This window comes from Amblyomma americanum, chromosome 9 (genome assembly GCF_052857255.1).
Source record: "Amblyomma americanum isolate KBUSLIRL-KWMA chromosome 9, ASM5285725v1, whole genome shotgun sequence".
Lineage (NCBI taxonomy): Eukaryota > Metazoa > Arthropoda > Arachnida > Ixodida > Ixodidae > Amblyomma > Amblyomma americanum.
The window spans coordinates 116,812,060-116,835,579 of NC_135505.1; positions in this window are offsets into that span (position 1 = coordinate 116,812,060).

Genomic DNA, 23,520 nt, shown 5'->3' on the forward strand with positions numbered 1-23,520 from the left:
CGCGGTTCAGGTGTCAGTTGAGATAAGAGACAGATATCGCGCCATTTCGTTTCCCCCAAAACCAATTTTCATTTTTTCCATGAAGGGGCTCCGAAATATCGCCAGTATTATGGAAAGGTTCGTAAAACAATAGAAAAATAAAACTACACATTCTGGACATAAGTGTCACAGCAGTCTGTTTGGCCAAGAAACAATCTCTACACCTTTCGCCAGCTTGGCGTTATCTCTCTAGCTGTGTTCTGGCAGAAGTCAAGTAGTTTGCGCAGAGAAGTATAATGCGATCTTATAATCGATCTCATTCGCATGCTACGATGCTGTGAGGTGGCTTCTCGACTCTGCCTTATCCTGGAGATCTGTAGCTTCCGCCACACATTTCCATCGTACACTCAAGCGATGAAGTCGCTAGCACTTCAAAGGCGATATATCGGAGACCCTGAGCTTTGCATCAAACATGAACGCCAGTTTTTCTTACCTACTTGTACCCAGTTCATTGTGGTGCAGACTGCACAGATTGTGTTGCTTCCCACGAAACGCTCTACCGTAAAGTAGGTGCGGCTAAGGAAAAGAAAATTTTGGAAATATCTCGCAAAGTTTTATTGGCCAGTGAGAAGGCTTCTCTATTGTAATTTAGCTGCAAAAGAAGCCTAAATCTGTTCGCCAGCGTCGCTGCAATATTTATGGTGTTGACGTTGTCGTCAGCATTTCTACAGGCCTTTCCGAATTTGGGCTCATTGCTTCTTTCTGAACCTATTTATTTTCCTCGTGCCATACGTTTAAAAAAAACTATGTCAATTGTTGTTAATGCAGTTTCACACAATCTATAACGCATGAGGGTAAGAATTTCAGCTCCGGTTCATTACAAAGAAAATGACATTTTCCTTCGTGCTGCGGAAGCACGCTGCCGTAGAAACATTGAAGAAAGATTGACAGACCAACAAAAAAAACAGATTTTTGCCCTGATATTACCTCTGTAGTGGCGCGAATTTCACCGATTATTAAATGGCGCGAAATTGCAATACTAGTCTCTGGTTGTACGCGTCTACCATATCTGTTACTTTAAAGAAGCTACATTCACAATAGCAAAACAGGTGGTATGTAGTAAATCGTTTATGGTCATTGCGTTCGGGTAGCCGAAAGCCGTGTCGTGAGTTGCGGGTAAAATGCTATTGATGCAGGGGTGGAGGGTAGTGGAGGTGTGACCGGAGCAGCTAGGAAAGCAGGTGAAAGGAAGATTGTAGGAACACAACATGACAAGAAATGCTCATGAAGTGAACAGTAACGGCGGGTAGGGAGTTGTTCAGGACATTCACTGTGCTCATTAGCTATCAGTAGGGCTGTGGGTTGAGGTAAGGATGTAAGGTAGGCGTGAGCCATGCACTGTCCCACATGGTCTCTCTCCTATCCAAACCAACCTGACCGGCTCAAAGACACAAACGGGCCAAGGTTGAACCCATCACCGTTCTGCGCTGCACCTCATGTCGTCCATCCTGTGACGTCACTAGTGGGGATATTTTTCCAGGCGCTGAGGTTAGCACGCCGCTCATGTCCTCCTCCCGTTCCACAGTGGTAGGGCGACGACTGCGCGCAGTCTGGAAAAATACCCTGAATAGCTACCGTATTAAAAGGTTCCGGCCATAGACGTAAGCTGTTTACATTTGAAGCTGACTCATATAATAAATAAATGGCAAAGTTGCCCAGAAACCCACTGTGCTACAGGCAGGAAAACAAGGACTTTTATGTGCGGCGCTACGGCGATGAGCAAAACAAAAAAAAATGAATAGTGGCAGTATTCTTTTTTGGGTGTTTGTGGGCAACTGCCAGCTCGCATTAAAAATTTACCACTAGAACACCACGAAGTCTGTCTTTCAGCTGCAAACAAATAGTATTTTCACAATCTGGAAAAGAGGGCGAACGTTTGCTGATTCGCCGATTGGGGATGGAGCAACCGTCAATGTGAAAGTATGGCGTGCGCTTCTTTGTTGTGACTGCATTCTGAACTTGTGCCTACGTGTGTTGGTTACCTTCCGATGATGTTACCTCGGGGCAACCAGTGGTGGCAATGCGGCTAGGGACTCGCATTCAACCAACTGTACACACTTCAGGCCAGTGTAATCTTGTTTCCCGTAGCAACGCGACAGATCGCCCACCAAGTCGCGAGAAGGTATCCTCCGTTCGTGTCCCTCAAAGGCTACCTGTCGAAACGTTGGCGCCTCTCAGCCTAGCGGTAACGATCAAAGGCCCCTAGGGAGTTAGAAAGCGCCCGGTTTCTAGCCGCAGGGCTTCGTGAGCGGTACTGTTGTGATGCATTGCGTGTGTGCCGGCTTGTACTGGTACGTCCTGCCTTTGCACTAAGCGCAAAGAAATCGTTCTATTCGATTTGTCAGGGCTGATCGCCGGCTTCCAATTAGTGCGACCGGCCGCGTTTCTTCAATAGACTACGAAATGTGAGGAACCGGTACGTGGTGCTCGGAGAGCCGGTTTTTGTAAGAAAAAGCATGACCGGTGCAGTTTCTTGTCATTATATTAAGTTTTATTATTCCTAGTTTTGTTTTGTTTTTATATTCAACACAAACCTCAAACACCAACACGCGCCGTAATCAATTATCTTCTGAGGTAATAATATCGAGGTATCAACAGTGTTTTCATTCTTATATAGAAACCAAGTCGTTTGTTTTTATTATGCTATTGGTTCTGAAGTGAGTACCTTCAGATTCATAAAACTTTTTCTCTTTTCCTGAGCGCAGTTCTTTAAGCCACCGTTCCTAGAGTGCCTTGAAAGACGTCATTCAAGGAGTAGACTAATGCGGCCGCATTTTGATAAAGTCGAATGCGAACAGCCCTATGCGAAAGTATTGGGGACGTTAATGAAAACAAAGTGGTCGTAATGAACACGGAGCCCTCAACTACGCTTTCCCTCATGACACAGAGTTTTCCTTTCAGAAGTGGAATTTTATGAATCAATGATATAAAGCTGTTTAGACGAGTTGATGTAGCTTTTATTAACTCGAGTGACGCATAAGTGCTGCCCACGAATCTGTCGGCGATCTTTTATTTAATTGGTTTTTTGGGGAAAGGAAATGGCGCAGTATCTGTCTCATATATCGTTGGACACCTGAACGGCGCCGTAAGGGAAGGGATAAAGGAGAGAGTGAAAGAATAAAGGAAAAAAGAGGTGCCGTAGTGGAGGGCTCCGGAATAATTTCGACCACCTGGGGATCTTTACCGTGCACTGACATCGCACAGAACACGGGCGCCTTAGCGTTTTTCCTCCATAAAAACGCGGCCGCCACGGTCGGGTTCGAACCCGGGACTCCGGATCAGTAGTCGAGCACCCTAACCACTGAGCCACCGCGGCGGGTCGGCGATCTTGTAAGTTTACATTATTTTTGCTGTAGCATTTTATCCCACTTTAATTAGAAAACGCCTTCAAGCAGCGAGGGGACTGTACCTCATGAGAGGTTATGAATAAATCGAGGAGAAATATATGGCACGAGGAACGTGCGTAAGGGCCCACTTGAAAACGAGGACCATTGATGATAGTGAAAGAAAAATAAAATATCAGGAATAAAAATTAGAGGGGAGATTTAAGCCCGCCTAAAGGATACGACGCCATAGCCCAACGCGTTAGTTCCCACATATGCAGAATGTCATAAGATGTCAGTGCACGATAAAGATTTCCTGGTGGCCTAAATCATTCCGGAGCCCTCCGCTACGGCACCTTCTTCATGCTTTCTTCTTTCAGTCCCTCCTTTATCCCTTCTCTTACGCCGCGGTTGTCCACCGAGCTATGTGTGACAGTTACTGGGGCATTTCCATTCCTCAAAAAGCAATTTTCATTTTTTCATTTCCTTCTCTACATTTTTTTATTTCATTCTCCGCGCGCGCATTGGCTGCGTGTGGCCCGGGAAACGACGGGTGCGTCACGGAATCGCGACGAGTGATGTGTGTGACGGATGCGGTGCAGTGGAAACACTAGAACACCTGCTCCTTCACTGTGCCGCGTTCGCCGATGCTCGTCGCGATATGCTCGCGGCCTATAGGGCACTGGGCATACTACCAGACTCCATCAAGACGCTATTGTGGCCGCAGGGCAGTGCGCACTCGTGAGCGAACATTGGTGAGCCTCTGTGCATTCCTCGAACACACGTGCTTGACGTCCCGTCTGTTCTCCGTCAGGTAGTTACACGCAGTGACCGAACGCTCCGCGAGTTCTACCTTGAAAGATTAATAACTGGACGCCCCACTCCAGTTGTAACCATCACAGTGCTGTGCGCGTGTGTGATTTAATTCCTCTGAAATTAACTAATCACGCGCACAACCTGGACACATTTCTTATTGTGTAAATAGTTTGTACATATTACTTCTCCCCCTATCCTCTCTTCCTGTCCCCTCACCCCTTTTATTTCATTTCTCCATTCTGCCTGCTGTCCTTTATTTCCGCTGCCCCAGCTCAGGTGCTTCAGTATCGATGGCAGATGCCGGGGCTAGCAAAAATCTTTTCCTTCTTTTTTACTATTATTTTTAATAAAACCACTACCACCACCACCATCTCTACATTCATATATCCCTGAGAGTCCTCAAACCCTTCGTGGCGCAGTGGTAAAGCGATACGCCACTTCCCTGCGATGGCAGGTGCTCCCAGCAGGTGGGCCTTGTGTGACCCAGGTTGGTCTTCCCGGGTCACAAATTATTAATTAAGCTGCCGCCTGACATCGTGGGCAGAGTTTGATGACGCCACAAGGTCACGTGACTTAGACAATGCACATAGGTCCTAAGTTGCTCTCTAGGCACCACCTGCCGACAACGCTTACGCAAAATTTTCTGGGTAACGGGGTCTTTAACGATGCTGCATTAAATATTCCTAGCCACTTAACTCTGCTCGCAAATTGATCTTTCGAGAGCTTATATATGTTTCTCGATGCTTATTCTACCTGAATGTTCAGCAGAAAAATAAACGAAGAAAAAGTGTTTATCCGAGCAATTATTGTTGTTGTATGTGCCATCTTTTGATAGGCAAACAACAAAAACATATTGCTTAGTACTGATCTATTTTTTTTCTTTATTGCCTGGCTTTGGCTCATAACATTTAACCAAAAAACACGCAACAAAAACCACACAAAACACTATGTAGTACATAAGACACTGTCGTGGTCAGCCAGCATGAGTCTGGCTTCGTCATTCTAAAATTCACGAAGCATACAGAGCGGCTCTACAGAGCGGCTGCGCCATTTCCTTTCCCCCAAAACCAATTATTATTATATTATTATTCTTTTATAACCACGACATTGAAAGAAACTTTCTGAAAAAAATTATAATAATAATAATAATAATAATAATAATAATAATAATTGGTTTTGGGGGAAAGGAAATGGCGCAGTATCTGTCTCATATATCGTTGGACACCTGAACCGCGCCGTAAGGGAAGGGATAAAGGAGGGAGTGAAAGAAGAAAGGAAGAATAGGTACCGTAGTGGAGGGCTCCGGAATAATAATAATAATAATTGGTTTTTTTTTGGGAAAGGAAATGGCGCAGTATCTGTCTCATATATCGTTGGACACCTGAACCGCGCCGTAAGGAAAGGGATAAGAGAGTGAGTGAAAGAAGAAAGGAAGAATTAGGTGCCGTAGTGGAGGGCTCCGGAATAATTTCGACCACCTGGGGATCTTTAACGTGCACTGACATCGCACAGCACACGGGCGCTTTAGCGTTTTTCCTCCATGAAAACGCAGCCGCCGCGGTTGGGTTCGAACCCGGGAACTCCGGATCAGTAGTCGAGCGCCCTCTCCGGAATAATTGAAAATTGGTTTTTTCGTTAAAGGAAATGGCGCGGTATTTGTCTCACATCTCGGCGGACACCTGAACCACACCGTAAGGGAGAAACAAAGGAGAGACGAAGAGAAGAAAGGAACAAATAGGCGCCGTAGTGGAGGGCTCAAGAATAATTTCGACCACCTGGGGATCTTTTGTATGCACTGATATCACACAGCACATGGGTGCCTTTGCGTTTCGCCTCCGTGGATTTGGATTGGAAAGCGTTTATTGCCAGCCCAGTAAACCCGCCGCGGTGGCTCAGTGGTTAGGGCGCTCGACTACTGATCCGGAGTTCCCGGGTTCGAACCTGACCGCGGCGGCTGCGTTTTTATGGAGGAAAAACGCCAAGGCGCCCGTGTGCGGTGCGATGTCAGTGCACGTTAACGATCCCCAGGTGGTCGAAATTATTCCGGAGCCCTCCACTACGGACCTATTCGTTCCTATCTTCTTTCACTCCCTCCTTTATCCCTTCCCTTACGGCGCGGTTCAGGTGTCCAACGATATATGAGACAGATACTGCGCCATTTCCATTCCACCAAAAACCAATTATTATTATTATCAGCCCAGTTTATTGCATGCTTCGATCCCATGGCTCTCGGCGATCCTGTGAGCCCACTCAGTGGCTCGGACTTAGGTCAACTGTTCTGAGTTGGCCAGCATAGCCTCCCACTGCTCTAGCGAAGGAACTGATAGTAAGTCCGCCGGTGGCGCCGCCCTTTTGCAGCTCCATAGAATGTGGTCGTATCCGGCTACCTCGCCGCATTGTTTGCAAGTCGGATGCTATTGCGTTTGATAGATGTGTTCCAGTCTCGACGGGCCAAAGAAGGCTCGCGTCTTGAGCACGCCACGTTACCTCCTGGCTTTTGTCGAGCTTCTTGCCTGGTGTCGGATAGATCCTCCTTTTCAGTTTAAAATGATTGGTGTAGTCGGGATAGGATACGAATGCATCTCTCATGAAATTTGGGGACTGAACCCGGTTCACTGCTCGGCTGACATAACCTCGAGCTATACTGTGACCCAACTCGTTTCCCCTGTTCCCCGCGTGTGCGGCACCCATATTAGTTCCACCTCTCTGGTTCCGGTCTTGATGTCTTAGAATTCGTTCTGCTTCTTCGGAGATCATACCCCGCGCGGAATTGTTTATAGCCATCTTGGAGTCGCTAATTATGGTGACTGCTATGGTGCTGGCCATTCGCATGGCGATAGCCGCCTTCTCCGCTGTCCCAGAGTTCTTTTTTTTTTGACCGAACCGGCCGGTAATGTTTCACCCGAATCGTTCACGCCCACGACCACAAAGGAGTCGCCTCCTTCGTATTCTGCCGCGTCTACATAGGCTGTGTATTCCGAGCCCTCTAGCTTGGATTCAAGGGCTTTTGCTCTTGCTCTCATCCTTCCTTGGTGAAAAGCAGGGTGCATGTGTTTTTGGAATTGGCTTAATAGTGAGTAATTTTCTCACTACGGTCAGTAAATTTGCCTGCGCGTTTCTTTCCGGGATTCCATCATGGAGTCCTAGATTACTCAGGATCTTCCTCCGCGGGGGTGAGGTTGCAAGCCTCTTTCATTGCGCAACTAAATGTGCCTCGCACAGTTCCGTAGTGGTGTTGTAGATCCCCAGTTTAAAAAATCTTTCAGTAGGAGTGCCTCCATCAAAACGCGACCGCCGCGGTCGGGTTCCAACCCGGTAAACCGAATCAGTAACCGAGCGCCGTAACCATTGAGCCATCGCGGCTGCTATCAGCGAATCGTGGAGATCCAGGTGGTCTAAATTCAGCCGGGGCCTCCAACTACGGTGCTCTGATAGCCTGAGTCTCTTTAGGGCGCGAAACCCCACAACGTACTGTTTTTTTTCTTCTGGGATTATTTGTTACATCACAAAATAAAGGAGAACACGCTAGCTGCATTCGAAGAGTCAAAGGCATTTTTTTAAGCGCTCTTGAGATTAAAGCTTACACTGCAGATGGCACCGCTAAGCCTAACCCTATACAATCGAACTGCCATGTTTTATTCTATGGTGACAGCACAGGACCTAAACAAGCTGCTCCTCCCAAGCTTCCGTTAGGAACACACAGAAAGTGGGCATACCCAATGCACCCCCCTCTGTCCATGCATAGAGACTTCGAATCTAATTACCGCTGCTTGCAACACGGTGAACGAAATGCGGAGTCCTCACTTCTCATTTGCTTTGTTTTATTTGAATCCCCTGTCCGAGACGTTCGTTTCATTTTTGCGAACTTTCAGTATATCTCTCATCTGTGATGTCATCCCAATCACATTTGCCTTTCGGGACCTTTTATCTCTTCAAGGATCGGCGGGGTGAAAGTGCGCCTAATGGGAATTGCAGTCTCTCGTTTCTAGGCGTTATATTTCAGTGTCTGTTTTTTTAGCGCGAGCTGCATGCTTTTCTTGATCTATGTATTAGTGAGTTTCCATGATTCTTCGTAAGCGGCACCAGTTTTATGCGTATAAAGGGCAAAGTACCATTTCTAAATTGTCGAGCGCGTTAAAGATTCATCGACCCAAAGAGCGCTAGGGAAAAAAAATAGGAAATGCGTAATTTTTTTGTGAGCTGAATATCAGCATTCTTCATTATTGAAAGACGATCGGGGGTTTGCCTAGAGTGTACGTTTTTTTTTTTATTCAAGATCTGGGGAATATTCATCAGCTCTTAGCACGAGCTTTCGCGAACATGAAAGAAATATCTTACAGGCTGTGATAGACTAAACTGCACAGAATACACAGTAAGAGCCTTAAAAGCGCGAGAAAAAACCTGAATGAATTGTTTTTCTATATGCAAGACCGCGAAGTGAAAAATTTAATTTGGTTATTTGCTGAAACAAGCCAAAACAAAGTTTTCTAATGTAAATTCAGTGAAAACTCGTACCGCACGGATAAATAAGCCATACTGCCGAACCCAAAGCGCGCATTATTATTTTACTTTTTGTTCAGCCCAATATCAAATCATGGGCACACAGGCCACAGGATCAAACTGCCTGAAATGTGGAATGCTACAAATCTGCGGTCTATAAGTGGAGAGTCTACGCTTCATTCTATATTGACTACCTGTGGAATCGTAAAAGTTTAGGGCAGCGGGAAAAAACAATGACGAACAAATAAACACATCACCTTCTCTCTTCATTTAAATGTCATCAAGCATTTTTTGTTCTTTCTTTTGGATGTCATCACCAAACCTTTGCCAATCCCCTTTCTTGGACATGAAGAGGAAAATCTTATCTGAAGAGGAAAATAACGACAACAAAAGGCATTATAGATTGCTTGGACGTTTATGTCTTCTCAACATCGTTTATTGGCGCTTGCCTTAAACTTTCATGATGAGTTCCCGACCAGCACGCACCAAGATTACCATTAACTATCTACGAAATTTTTCACGAATATTCCACATTTTACAGACAGCCCCGAAGTAAACTGCAGAATGAAAGTGATGCATCACTATCTAGCGAAGCGCGAACCCATCTTGCACAGCGCACGTAATTGGTACTGTGGCCGATGGCCTGATGCAGTGACGTCACGTGTACTCAACGAAAACAAAAACTAAGCGGAATTAAATACAGTTAAACTGAGGCATGAAGCTACTAAATCTAGTACTGTAAGAGGCCAGTGGGTACAGGCTGGCAAATGTTCAAGGAGGCCACTGAATTGGTTCTGCAGTTCTATTATACTGAGTGGCGTTGACAGGATGCGTAACGATGCTTCATAACAGTGCAATATCGTTCATTCAAACTCGCAGAATTCGACCCTGCGGTTAATTCGAAGCGATGAATTGGTGCCGTCCACCCGACGATACGTACAAAAAAGAAGGGGGGGGGGGCGAATGGAGCAGCGCCTAATTCGAACTCAGCTTAAATGGAGCATATTTTCGGCTACCTTCAGTTAGATTTACACCAAAGTGACAAACATTAGAGCAAGGCAGACAAAATATTTCGAAGTAATAATGTCCTCAGAATACGCTACTGACGTAAAAAGGGCTCAAATAACGGTGGAAATGAAGGCGCTCAACAGAGGGCCTCTATCATTTAGGTTTGACCTTATGCACATCGAAGTAGAAGTGGTGCCTGTAACCAAAGGCCTTTTGAACCATGCCGTTTAGACAATACCGCGTTGCAGAGCCCGCTAACTTCGAAGAACCATCTACAGTACGGCTTAACGTTTCGGAGCTCAGAACGGGAGACAAAAGTTTCCCGAAAGAGATACTGTCCCGTCCTTTCATGCTTCCTCGCGTCTCATCACAAAGCATGGCGCCGAATCCGCCGTTGCTCTCTACTGATTCACAGGCAACTGTAGGATACCGCGGGAGTCCGCGGGAATTCGCGGTTCGTTAACCAATGAATGCGGACTCGAAGGCGAACGCCCTGGATGTTTTGTTCAAGAATGCACACTGATCATCGACAAGTCAGCTAAGTAGAGCGTAAGCCGCGTTCCTCTGCAAATCAATATAACGCCTACAAGGGTGCAAAAGATGACGCTAGTCTCTGTGACAACAAGAAGAGGTGCAAAACAAAATGCGCACGCTGAGTGTTTGTCTCAACTACAGAACCCGCAGTGCGCGTTACTGCAGGAGGCTCCGGTTTTTTCATTTCATTGTCCGCAGCGACACCAGTTAGCGAAAGCTCTTGCGATTGCAAACAGCTTTCCTTTCACTCTCAACTGTGACGACCTTCTAAAAGTGCAGAGGAGGGCTGGAGAAAGCGCACAGCACACGGGCGTTTCTGTATCACATCCGGCGAAAGACAGACGCCTAGGCTGGAACCCGCAAAGAAAATGCTCCACAAACAGCTTTACTAGTAAATTTTTAATGCCATGAGGCACAAAGCAATGCAAAGTAAACAATGAAGGTGGAGTCACAAGTGAAAAATATTGACTTCCAAGCTAAGTTCTGTAAAACATTAATAGCTATATTTCTCATCAAGGCATCATACGTATTCAGATCTGAAATAGAAGGGTCGGAAACAGAACAAATACGAAAGATAACAGAAAATAAAACGAAAACATATAGGGCGAACGAAATCGACAAGGAAAATTAAGACAGGAAGATTAGAAAAATAATTACAAAATATTTAACACTAGAATAAAAAAATCCCTGTTAGGCGCTGCCCTTCAAGAATGAAGACAACACCGGTCGTGCGGTTAAGTTTTGCTATATTGTACGACAGTTTATTGGTACTTCGAGTGCCTCTGAGTCCTGAAAGAAATTATATTTGTTCAAAAATTCAGCCAAACTAACCTGACACACCTTTCTATCTTTTTTTACTTTATTTAGCACTCATTGAAGGCTTCGACTCAGTGAAAAATATTGTTCTTGGGATAGGTTTAAACAATATACAAGTTTTTATTACGCGGTAACATCCTGAGGCTCATGAAGAAATATTAGAAAGCGGGTGTAAATACCTTTCGACCTGCTGAAAATTACTCTGCACTAAAGGAAAGTAAAGAAAGCATTAAAAAATATAGCAAGGACAAGCCAATCTATCAGTTGTTGAAATTTTTGTTCCCTTCATTCCCAAACAAAAACTTCAAAGTACTTACCTTAGCCTTTAGTCTCTTTCGGCTGTATTTCCGCCTAAAAGGACAACTACAAGAACATGAAACTTATACATCTTGTTAGGAGGATTTTTCTTCTTGGTCATTTCGGTCATCGCTAACTTACTGTTTCCGCCTGAGCACGTTAGTAACAACTTGTCGTTTATTTGTTACTGCGAACGTTCAAGTTCATCTTTCGCACTGAAAAACAAGGCAAGGAGGAAAAAACATCACCACGCTACAAGCACACTTTGATCAATTCAAACTTACTTTGTGTCAGGTTAACAACGACGCAAGTTGAAAACATATCACAGAGCGTATCCTCCCTCAGCGCCTCAGACGGCCATTTACTGTAGAGGGTCTCATCACCTGGAAGCATGTCTGTCGCCGCACTGGTACCAACACAGTGCGGAACGATTGTGGGCAAAGTGACTCGAACAAAGAAATCAGTCAACTCAGCCGAAAAAAGCAAACTCTTGTGACGAAGCTCACTGAAGCAGTGCCTGCGAATCGATCCTCGAGAGTTCGTCATGCGAACAGCCTCCATCAGTGCTTTCGTGACTAGCGAAGCTCAACTCGGATAAACATCCAGTGTGCACCGTGCCGCAAAACAACTTTCAGGACATAAACTTTGTATTATTTAACCGGAAGCGAAGCGGTGCCTTTGAATAAACACACTCGAAGCGCGCTTCGAAGCGGTGAACACGGCTGCAAGCATTGAAGCGCCAGCGTTCCGCTAAAATTAATTCTGCGTAGCCACGCATCCAATTCCCAAGCTGCAACGCGCTTGCTTGAGCGCAGGAAGAGGGAACAAACAGAACGCGATGCCTAACGGAGAACTTACGGCCTAAATTGTCTATTTCGGACCCTCTGGCGGTTTGCTGATAAAGCTCAAATGAGGCGACCGCATGGGCAACAGCTTCGGGCAAGCGCTGAATCCCCGCGAGCTACAAAGCGGAAGACAGTAATGGTTTTTCCCCAGCCAGTTACGGGATGGAACGGATGCGCGCATTTCGGGGAAGCTGACTGGAAACGTTTTGTATTGCACGTGTAATCGCCCGCGACGGAGCTAATCTGTATAGGCGGCGGAAACCTCGGTTTTAAGCAGCCAGAGCCCAGATCTGTGGTGATCATGGCATAAACCGGCTATAAATTGTGGAATAGTGGGCATTAAACTGGTGTTTTGGACGTTTAAGTGTTAAGCGCATTGTGGAGAACGCTGCTGTCTGCGACGCAGTTAAGGAAAACTGACAGGAAATATCTATGCCTTTGCCTCATCATTGTCAACCCTAGGAAATAATGATGATGACGATGATGATGCAACTGATGATGGTGCTAGTGATCACAATACCTGTGGTGCGTGTAATAATAATAATAATAATAATTGGTTTTGGGGGAAGGAAATGGCGCGGTAACTGTCTCATATATCGTTGGACACCTAACCGCGCCGTAAGGGTAGGGATAAGGAGGGAGTGAAAAAAGAAAGGAAGAGAGAGGTGCCTTAGTGGAGGGCTCCGGAATAATTTCGACCACCTGGGGATCTTTAACGTGCACTGACATCGCACAGCACACGGGCGATTTAGCGTTTTGCCTCCATAAAAACGCAGCCGCCGCGATCGGCTTCGAACCCGGGTGGTGCGTGTGGTGAATCTGGAAATGAATAAATTCCGAATTCTGAAAAGAATGAAGCCCGATAACGAAGGGTCGTATAAATACCATGTGGGATAAAGAGTGCCCCGATTGTCGACTGGTGTATAGAGAAAGAAGCCATAGGAAACAAGACATCTGGTGGACGCGTGAGACCATAGACCTGCTGTGTTCGCGGACGTGACCACCACCACTCAGTCATCGTTGCTGGTTTTTTACCAGCCCGAAATCCTGCGACTTTTCATGGTCAAGACCAGGAATACGTTGAAGGATCGCTCAACCTGTGACTATACTCAACTCCTGGGATGACGTCACGAAACTGATTAGCGAGTATTTTGCGTTGGAACGCCCAGCCCACACCTAGTGTGAGCATCAGAGCTTCTCTTCTAATGAGGGTCGCTTTCAAACAAGAATCACGGCGGGAATTTGCAAGCATGGCCCAGAAGACAGCGCACAGCTAAACCTCCAGCGCAGCATCCACCTGCCGAACAAATCTGTCCCCACTAGCAGCGAAGAAATGAGCCTCTCTACCACTGCGCCCACCGCCGACATGGCGGAAGGAAGACAGTAAACTTTCGAATGAGTGGCGCGAATGAGCAAATTTTTTGCCTTATTCGTACGAAGCCCGCCTTAAATCTATCGTTCGATTTACTCACAGTTTCGCAGGAGATTTCCGTAAATTCGTAAACTCAATCTGTGAGTGCAGCCACTTAATTTCTGTGATTTTGGAATGTACTCTTAGTCGGGAAGATAGCTAACTGAACGTTGGAGCAGCCGCGGTGGCTCAGCGGTAATGCCGCACGGCTGCTCACCCAAGATTGGGCCAGCATAAACTTTGGGACACAAACGAAGAGAGACACATGGAACACGGAACACACTGCTGGTATTCCGTGTTCCACGTGTTCAAAGTTCATGCTGGCCCAAATCATGGATTCATACCAACTGGCCCAGAAAAATGCCATTTTGCAGTGCTCACCCAAAATACACGGGTTCGATCCCCACCACAGCGGTCGAATTTAGATTGAGGCAAAATTCTAGAGGCATGTGTATTGTGCTATGTCAGTGCGCGTTAAAGAGGCCCAGGTGGTAGAAATTTCCGGAGCCCTTCACTACGCCGTCCCTCATAGCGTGAGTCGCTTTTGGACGTTAAGCCCCTGTAGCCCAAACCAAAGTACTAAGGCCCAGTATGTCAAGTCTGCAGCTTACTTACACAGAACCCTCATGTAACGGTGTGCTTTTGAAAGGATTCGGTCAAAGAATTATTTCCGTGACATTGAATTAAAAATAAGCGTAACGATGTTATTCCCATCGAATTTCTAAATCTGAGACAGTGAAATATACATGCAATGATACACGCTTTCTGCACGCAGACAAGCTCCAACTCTTACCTTTAAAATATTTCACGTTTAGGGCCAATAAGTAGTGTTACCAAATGCCTACCAAAACTGTAACCATTCTGCAATTGCAAATATTCTGGACAAGCCACCCGTTTCTCCTATTTCCAACATTGGGTGCTGAAAGAGCTCTAACAGAGCTTTTGCTTTACTGCGCGAATTTTGCCATTTCCCATCAATTCCAAGGTGCCAAGGTGCAGTCTAGATTTGTTGAATGATGCTCACACGACTCAACACTAAGGCCTCTAAATGCGCGTGCTTGGCGGGTGGCTTGGATGGTAGTCTCGGCTGTGAAGCTCAGATTGTTTAAAATAATAAATTTTTATTCACAAAACAAAGGTGTAAAACCAACTGATCTGCTTCACACAACGCGCGTACAGCGATTGAGCAGTACACATGGTCTAAAACAAAAGGGCCAGAGGTTTGCTTCACCACAACTACGCTACGCAAACATGGTTGCCGAGCTAAAGGAATTGACGTTTTCCAGCTGTGTGTAACGTAGAGAACGGTTGAACATACCGCGACAGTAATTAAGCGGAAAATTTATAGCGTAATGTAAATCCAAAAGACAGAATTATTTTTTTTAAATAACAGCGCGGAAAACGGGGACTCCAAGGGCAGAAAGGGCGGCGTGGGTGTAGTCGTAGGTTCTCAGTCAGGAGGTGCCAAGTTCGAGTACGTGTGTTTGAGCATTTTTAGAACAGCGCTTGCCCTGTGTTTTCTACCCTTGGAGTCCCCGCTTTCCGCGCTGTTATTTTTAAATGTGTATCACCAACTCGCCCGTCTAGCTATCGTGTTCACAGAATTAAGTTCTTAGAGAGTTACGCAAGTGCCTTCAATATTGAATAATTGATCGGAACAGTGGTCGGATGGGCGCAATACCTCGGTTCTTAAAAGCAGCAGCTGACAACTTCAGGCTAGTATTTCACACTGGCCATCTGCGTTCGATTTCCCAACAATCCTTCATTTTTCTCTTCTTGACTGTACCAAGAAGCAAAGTTCCGACTTGAAAAATCTCAGTTCTTAAGCACCTTTCACATTCAATTTTTTTTTCTCACCACTCCTAATGAGCCCCAGATAAACTGTAATACCACAAGAAAAAAACTGCCTTAAGGCCCGCATATTTCGCCCACTTCGACCAATTTCTTCGTTTGCGGCCCTTTCAACAAAAAAAAAAACTCAGGAAATAAAACTCACAGAATTCGAGAGTTTCACCCTTTCGTTTCTTTACACGATTGCTGACGCGACAGTTCTCCTAGCGGGGGATTCGGTTTTTTCGCAAGAAAGCTTGTCCGCTGTGTCTACTAAGCAGGCTTTCTTATTTCAATTTATTTTTTTTTGCTAGGTACTTTCACATTTCTCTTTATTCTCCGTCAAACATTTCTTACCACATTTCTTTTTTGTTCTATCGGTGAGGTTTCTGAGACATGCTTTCCTCGGTGGTACGAAAAAACTCTCCCTTGCCTCTTTCTGCCTACTTGACCGAAAAATCAGCTGACGATGCAAGCCTAATGAATTAAACTTCAATCAAAGAAATCATACATTGTAGTACAAAATTGTGTGCAAGACAAGCGAATATCTAAATAAAAGCTCCTTTCAAAAGGCCTGGAGGAGTGATGGGGCATAATGGCTGCGTACTCTGTCTAGAAATTCCTCAGATAGAGGAGAAATTAAGCAGCGAGAGAAAAAAAAAACTTACTTCCGCGTAGCGCTAAGACTCGAGGGAATTCTGCGTCAGAGTAAAAGCTCATGCGCTAAACTAATGAATGAGGAGCCTTTATTTCTGTTTGCTGGCTCAATCTACGACTGCTGCTCAGGGCGCCACACAAGTTGCTTCCAAGAACATTGTAACTGTAGCGTGAAGAAAGTCAACAGAATATGTCAGGCCACTGGTTCTCATTGAAATCTGCTTTATCGCGTATTGAAGCAAGATCAAGCATTACGTATCTACAGATATAGCAGCTCGAAATCAACCGCAATAGACGTCATAGAAGATCCTGTGAATATCTTCTTTCTCTCTCGTAAGAATATCAGTAAGATTAAGAAGTATGAGACCTCGGATCAAACAACTGATGAAAAGCGAGTGTTATGGCGCTTGCGATAACTTTCGTCTTAGGTATCCTCAAGGAGATGAATAATCCGCCAAAAATGGCATATTCGAGAAAGATTGGATTTCTAGTTCCTTTATTTTTGCGCCTTTTCCATAGTGAGCTCCACTCAGCAACCCAGAGTGAATAATGCTACTACATCTGCGAGATTTGTGGCAGGGTATGACGGTTCATTAAGGCGTCAGCTGTAAATGCGCATTCTAGAACATCCAATATTAATTCTTGTAGTCAAGGGTCTGACGGTATTCCATCTGGTCAGGATGGTACATGATATTAGTCAGTCCCACCTACCAAACATTATGATGGAATGACGTTTCAGCTCTCACACGGGAGCCGAAACGTCATTTCATCATAATTTTTGGTCAGTGGGACTGACTAATATCATGCAATTTTAAGGTAGTGTGTTTACAAATCATAAAACAGCACTTTATTGCTTCAGCAACGTCATGTTAACGACAAGCAGCCGACAGGAGAAACAGTACCAGTGCGCCCTAGTGGTACTAAAAGGCAAGTGCCAATAAGTAGGAGAAAAATGTGAGATTCTTCACTCTTAGGCAGCCTATAATTGTAGTAGTAAAAACTAAATTATTTTCAGGACTACTTTTCTTCATTGCAAGAAGTTTTCACAGCAGAACTCGTCGTCCTGTGACCAGGACACCGAATCAACGTTGGGCGGATTTTTACTTCTCTTTGTTTAGTATGCTCATAAGTTTGAGCGTTATGACTTGAATCATGCCGTTGTCATATTAATGAATACGGTGATATTATTAATTTCCTCCCTCTTCCTTGGTTATGACCGACTAAAGTGTATTCAAGGGGAGAGAATTTTTTAAAGCAAGAACGTTCAGTTCTAACCTCAGTGCGGAGTAAAACTGTGGAACGCCGCTACAGATTACCGAACAGCCTCATTCAGTTAGCATACGCGACAGATTAAGTGCACTCGTAGTTGGTTACCAATTTCACAGCATTAAACATGCGTAGTCGCTTTTATATGGCGCAAGGCCGCCTTATGCGCAAACCATGTGCTTTCATGTAGCCGTGAAAACCCAACTGATTAGTGTAAAAGTATAGAACGTTAAATCAGCTTAATATCATTCATAATGAAAAGTGAAGTGTGAATTTTGCGAAGGAATACCGACAACTGCAGCCTTTTTGTCTGAAGATTATGTGCAACCACAGCTGCCCAGGTGACCGAGGGGATTTTTTATTGGTCTGAAGTGTGCCTATATTAACCACATTATAGCTTCTGTTCGCCTTAAAAAGACGCGTATATGCAGTTAAGTGCACACAGTACACGGCCCGATATCTGTGGACAATAGCGTTAACAGCTTGTTTCAGTGAAAAGAACAAGCTATCAAAAGATCGGACTAGTCGTGAGGGGGTCTGGTCATTGTTAATAAAACTGTTTGAATGTAAGATGACAAGTGTATTGTTCGTATTCCTGCTTGCATATTTGTTGTTGATTCTGTACACTGCCCAGTACTGATTTTTTTTCCTCATAAACAGCAGTATAGTGTTTTCTGTTTTGCACAGCAAGACGTGTTCTGGGTAAACTCTCCGCTTTTCCATCCTTATTTGCTCTGTCTCTCTTCATTCTTGTTGGTCAGCTGCTCGTCTACCTCACGAGAAAGCAATATTCGAAATGGATTCCGCACATATTGCAAGATGCATTCTGAAAATCACTGGAATGTTAGTACTGCTGCCTTAAATAGATTTAAAATTATTTTTTTTTGCGGCGAACGCAATCTACGTTTATTTTTAACCTTTTTGCGTACCGTCATGCTTAGTAAGATCTTGGTAAAAGATGTCGTGGTAAAACAGGTCTTGGTATCTTGGTATAACGTGGTGAAAGCGAGCCCCTAGAGCAAAACAGGGCTAGACAGTTTTCAGCACAAAACTTTAATTTTTCTCTTGTTCTTAGCTATCGCAGTCAGTGTACTGGAACTGTTTTAACATAATTTTAACATGATGCATCAAAACATTCGAGATATTTGTACCCTGTTCGCATAGGAAGGCTATTTTAAGCCCTAAATAGATACATCGCAACATTTTTGTTAGCCTGAGTGAACATTTATAGCTAATGCTTCTTTGTATGTGGCATTTCTTTCCGATTTGGTTTCATATAACTTTTCGTAGTAAGACGTGGCTGAGCGCCACGTAGTAGGATACAAATAAATTGAGTTCATAGGAAAACACTTGCAGAGTTCACCGGAAAACACCGTTAAATAACAGCCGTTAAGACGCGAAGCGCACAAATACCAAATACCAAGGACATTTAAGCGCAGCACAATGTTTTTCTTTGTTTTATTTTACTTTTCTTGTGTTTTCCCTGTAATCCATCTTCATTAAGGCTAAAATTGCTGAGCTAGAAACGATAGCACCTTCGCGAATCGTTCTCTCATGAATACGGCTACACCGCTCCCAGTCTTTTTCTTTTTCGCCTTCAATCACAGGCGCTGTGGGTTAGGTTGCATCATTAATACTCGGTCATTCTTCCCTCATTTTTAAAGGTTACACAAGTTACCGCAGAATAATTAACGATAAATAGAGCACGAATCACGAACACAACGCGGAAATCGGCAAAATCACAATCGCGGACTTTTTTCTCTTTTGTTTATTCTGTCGTTTGGTTCGGTCGTAATTTGTCCGAATTACTATATTTGGATCACCCTTACCAGAGTGTGTTGCTAGCCAAGTTCTTAAACTTGTAAATCGAGCAGATTATTTTTAAGAACGAGAAGATCATAAAGAGCAGCCACTACACATGCAACATACATCCAACTATATAGGCGCATGACGCTCAGAGGGAGCGGATAAAGAGAATTAAAGTATTACTTGATACAGTACATAGATAAAGGGGACTATATACGAACCCGAGTTCGGATTTTGATATTTTTGAAAACAGTACATTTGGGCAGAGTTCGCTTCCACTGCTAGCCTTCTGCATTAGTCCAGCAGTTCTTAATCCAGATGTTTCAGGGAAGATTTTAAGTAATTTTTAAAACCGGGCTTTTTGAAGTGAAAATACAGCTTTTGCGTCGCAGCATTAGTAGTGCTGGTGGACACCAGAAAAACGCAAAATTTTGCTAACTACTTAGCTAGTTATTTTTATTCTAATTTTAAATTTTTTTTAAGTATTACAGCTAGGCACCCGGTAGCATTCCAAGATTTGTAGCCGGTCGTTAGTAACAGCCATATCTGTCTTAGAGTTTCCAAAACACGATTACCCTCGGTGCTGTGACTCGGCAAAATTTTCGACTTGTTCCGGCTACTGGACGGGTAGCTTTGCGTGCGTGATTTTCCAAAGCATGTTTATTTTGGCAAGACGTAGCCCAAATTTGTTGGGACATAGCGCGCCGAGGGTAATCCCGTTTTTCAATTTCTAAAAACTGATATGACTATTACTAATGACAGGCTACAAATGTCTATTAGCAACTAGGCGCCTAACTATAATAGTTAACAAGTTAATAATTAGAAACTAGTTCATCAGCTTACTAATTAAGATACACCGGTTTCTTGGAGTCCGGCAGCACAGGTAATAATATGGCACATAAGCCATATTTTTAAAGCGAAAAGCCTATTTTTATAAAATACTTACTCTTGCCTGAAACAGCTGGTATTTGTGAATATGACAGCGCCCCGGGTACATTTAACTCGTACATTTCCATCAGGCCGAACCTTGAGATAGTTTGGTTTAAGCAATCATTTTCTAGTGACGCGGTCATCGTATTTCTTTGCTTTCTTCGTTGCATCAGCTAATGTGATACGAAGACACCATCTTTAGAAATTTCTGCCTCTCCAAGCACAGTCAGTGAATTTCCCACCGAAGGAGCAAGATTTTCGAGTTTGCGCCACATGTCTTCGCATATTGCAGGCGTCGCATAAATCTTTGTTCTCAGTGTCACTTCTTTGCAGGAGGAAGTTGTCAAGAAGAAAATGTAAGTTGGTCTTGAAGCGCCACCATGATTCATTTTTCCCAGTAGTTAATGCACCAAGCATAGTGGAACATTGCAACGCCAAAAGTGAAAGCTGTCTCACGAAATTCCCTGCGTTAACAAGGCCAAAAAAAACCTCAATGCAACTGCAAGGTAAAAAAAATAGTTGCAACAACGATTTTATTCATTGATATTCAAAAAAGAGACGATTTCACGTATCTGCCTCTGCCCTGCCTTTTATAACCATAATTTTGCTGTTCTTTAAAGTTAGATCTTGCGGGCCTAGTCTCGGCTCTTTCAATACCTACAGTCTGTCGTGCGTATAATTGGTATTAATAACTTTAATCAGCAGTATTAGCTAACTTCGGTAATTTTTCAGTGCAAGGACACATGTTAAAACGAATGCAAAGAATACGAGCCTCTTAGAAAACCTATGTGTTCCACGTGCTGCACCGATTCACAGCAGCGTCGCGGATCTGTTCTCAAAGTATACACTAAAGCTCTCAGTCCCAAAAAAAGTGCAAGCTCAGACAAAGCATACCACAACGCCCCCTCTATCACACTTAGCATTCCTAGCCTATAGAGTTGACCTCGCTACACCAGGAGCTAGGTAGTGTGAAAAAAGACCCCAAGGCCTCATATCGATTTGCCGCTTTCCACGTGTCTATTGATTTCTCCGCGCAGACAGGTAATCAACGACACCTTTGCTTCCAGGTCACGCGTTCATTCGGTGACGCACACCGCGCAGGTCACGCGTAAATAAACAAGTAGTCCGCGACTGGTCTCCGTAGTCCACAGGCGTTGCAGCTACAATTGGCTCTCAGTGAAAGCATATCTTTGTAGCATTTTATCCCTCTTTCTTGTTCGAGTTTCTCAATTCGGGCCGTCAGCACGCTTAGATTGTTCAGGAATCTTTACATCCACCACTAATTAGCTGTTTTGAACTGAAGAATGCTGCCAGATACTTCTGAACTTCCTAGTATTAGGCAGCGTAGAACACGTACCGGTTACTGAAAACTTTAGGAAATGTTTTAAAAAAGAAACCGCAAAAGCTTCGAACGTCTTCACGTTTTGGGAGGCTTACCATTCCTGATCCTTCCCCGTTCCGACCTATTGCAATCGTATCACCACCGGTAGTAGACAAAACTCTCGTTAATTTCTAGGTCACAGAAAAGCCAAGCTCAAAATTGCTCCACTTACTTAAGAAGTAAGTGCTCGGGTGTGTTGGTGTTCACCGTGCTCTAGTTATTACAATTTCGTGGAGCTTTTTCATAGCATCATGTCTTTGTTTTGGGTGTGCGTGTAAGCAACTACTCTATGCTCCCTGCAGTGACTGTTCGGGAGCATAATATAAGTCAATGAGCAAGTAAAAAATATTTCACTACGCAGGAATCTATACACAATGTAGCTTTCCGAGGTAACAAAGAGCCATATGCGGAGCAGTGGGAGGACCGGCTAATCAGCAGCCAGATCAAGGTCCAAAGAGGCCTAGTGAGCCACGCATGCCGGATGGCCAGGGACAGTGGTGCCTTGGAATATGGGCGCCAACCACGCTCAGCCTGGAAGACATCGGCAATCTTCGGGCAAGCAGCAAGACTCCTTTATTAGAACAATAAAGTTTATTCACTCACTCACTCACTCACTCACTCACTCGCTCGCTCGCTCGCTTGCTCACTCACTCACTCACTCACTCACTCACTCACTCACTCACTCACTCACTCACTCACTCACTCACTCACTCACTCACTCACTCACTCACTCACTCACTCACTCACTCACTCACTCACTCACTCACTCACTCACTCACTCACTCACTACGCAATGACAAGGTTCAATCTGAGGCATGCTGTAATTGAAGACAATTTTAATTTCAAAGACCAATGGCATTTTAGTATAGATCTAACAGGCTGTTTTTAACTTAAATTGGATATAATTTTTCTCAATATGGCCAGAGTCGAACACAAAGTCGTCCTCGTAATCTGTAAGAAACGCGTCGCGAATCTTAGATAATAACGAGAAAGATCAGATAAAGTATATGTTCCTTGTCTGATAAGGTAAATATGGGTGTGAGTCTGCCCTGTTTTGAATGCTTTAAGCGCATGTGCATTGTTGTTGATGAGGGAAAAACGGAGTTGCTTCCATAAATCATGCAGTTGCAAGTCTGAGCTCGTCTCATCTGCTTTTCTCTTGTGATCACCTGCTTCTGTCTACGACACGCAAGAGACGATTTTGCTTTGGTCAGAAACACCGAATTAGTGCCACGTAGACAAAGCCGAAGCGCAAGCAGTGCAAATTTGCTCGGAGTTGGCAGCCATCGGATTCGTGCTTACGCACTAACGTATTCGCAACTCTCAATAATTGCTCAATGTTTATCGCATTTAAGCAGCATATTACACGTCATGCATCGATTTCCTAACATTCAAATTCGAGTGAAAAGCTGCATGAGAGAATTTGCCCGAGCTCAGTGGCATCGTCACCAGCGTATGATATCCAAGACTGCAGGGGGCAGATGACCGGCAACAAATATCTGCCTTGGCCGTTGTGTTAGATGCTGTTAATACACGGTCTTAAGAAGTGGCGACTGCAAGCGCTCCCTTCAAGTGGAAAGCCAACAAAGAACGCCTCCAGCTTAATTTTCAAGGCCTGTTCAACGAAATTATAAAAGCGCCAACAGCTTTCGAAGACCCTGTGCTTGGATGGGTAATTCAGTGTCCAGTATCAGGGGCACCCTAACTTAATAACTACTAACTGTTCAGATGTTCACGCCAAAATTCAGCTTTCAATTTGTTTTCTGCTCTGAAGCATACCGCTGAAGCTTTCAATGAACTGTTTTGATTTCTCATTTCCTACGCGCATTCATCCTATAAAGGAAATGAGCCATATATGCCAGACCTGAAAATACGAACAAAAGCGGGAATAACACGAACCAGGCATCAATCGCAATGTTTGGAAGAGCACCGCATGCCTATCATCCCAGAGTGTACCGACTAATAGGTCTTTAGAGTTCTCACGCGGTGTCTCAAGCACAAACATTTTCCGGGTGAGTAGGACACGCCGGTGGCGTTGCCCTTTGATCGCCCCTTACTTGT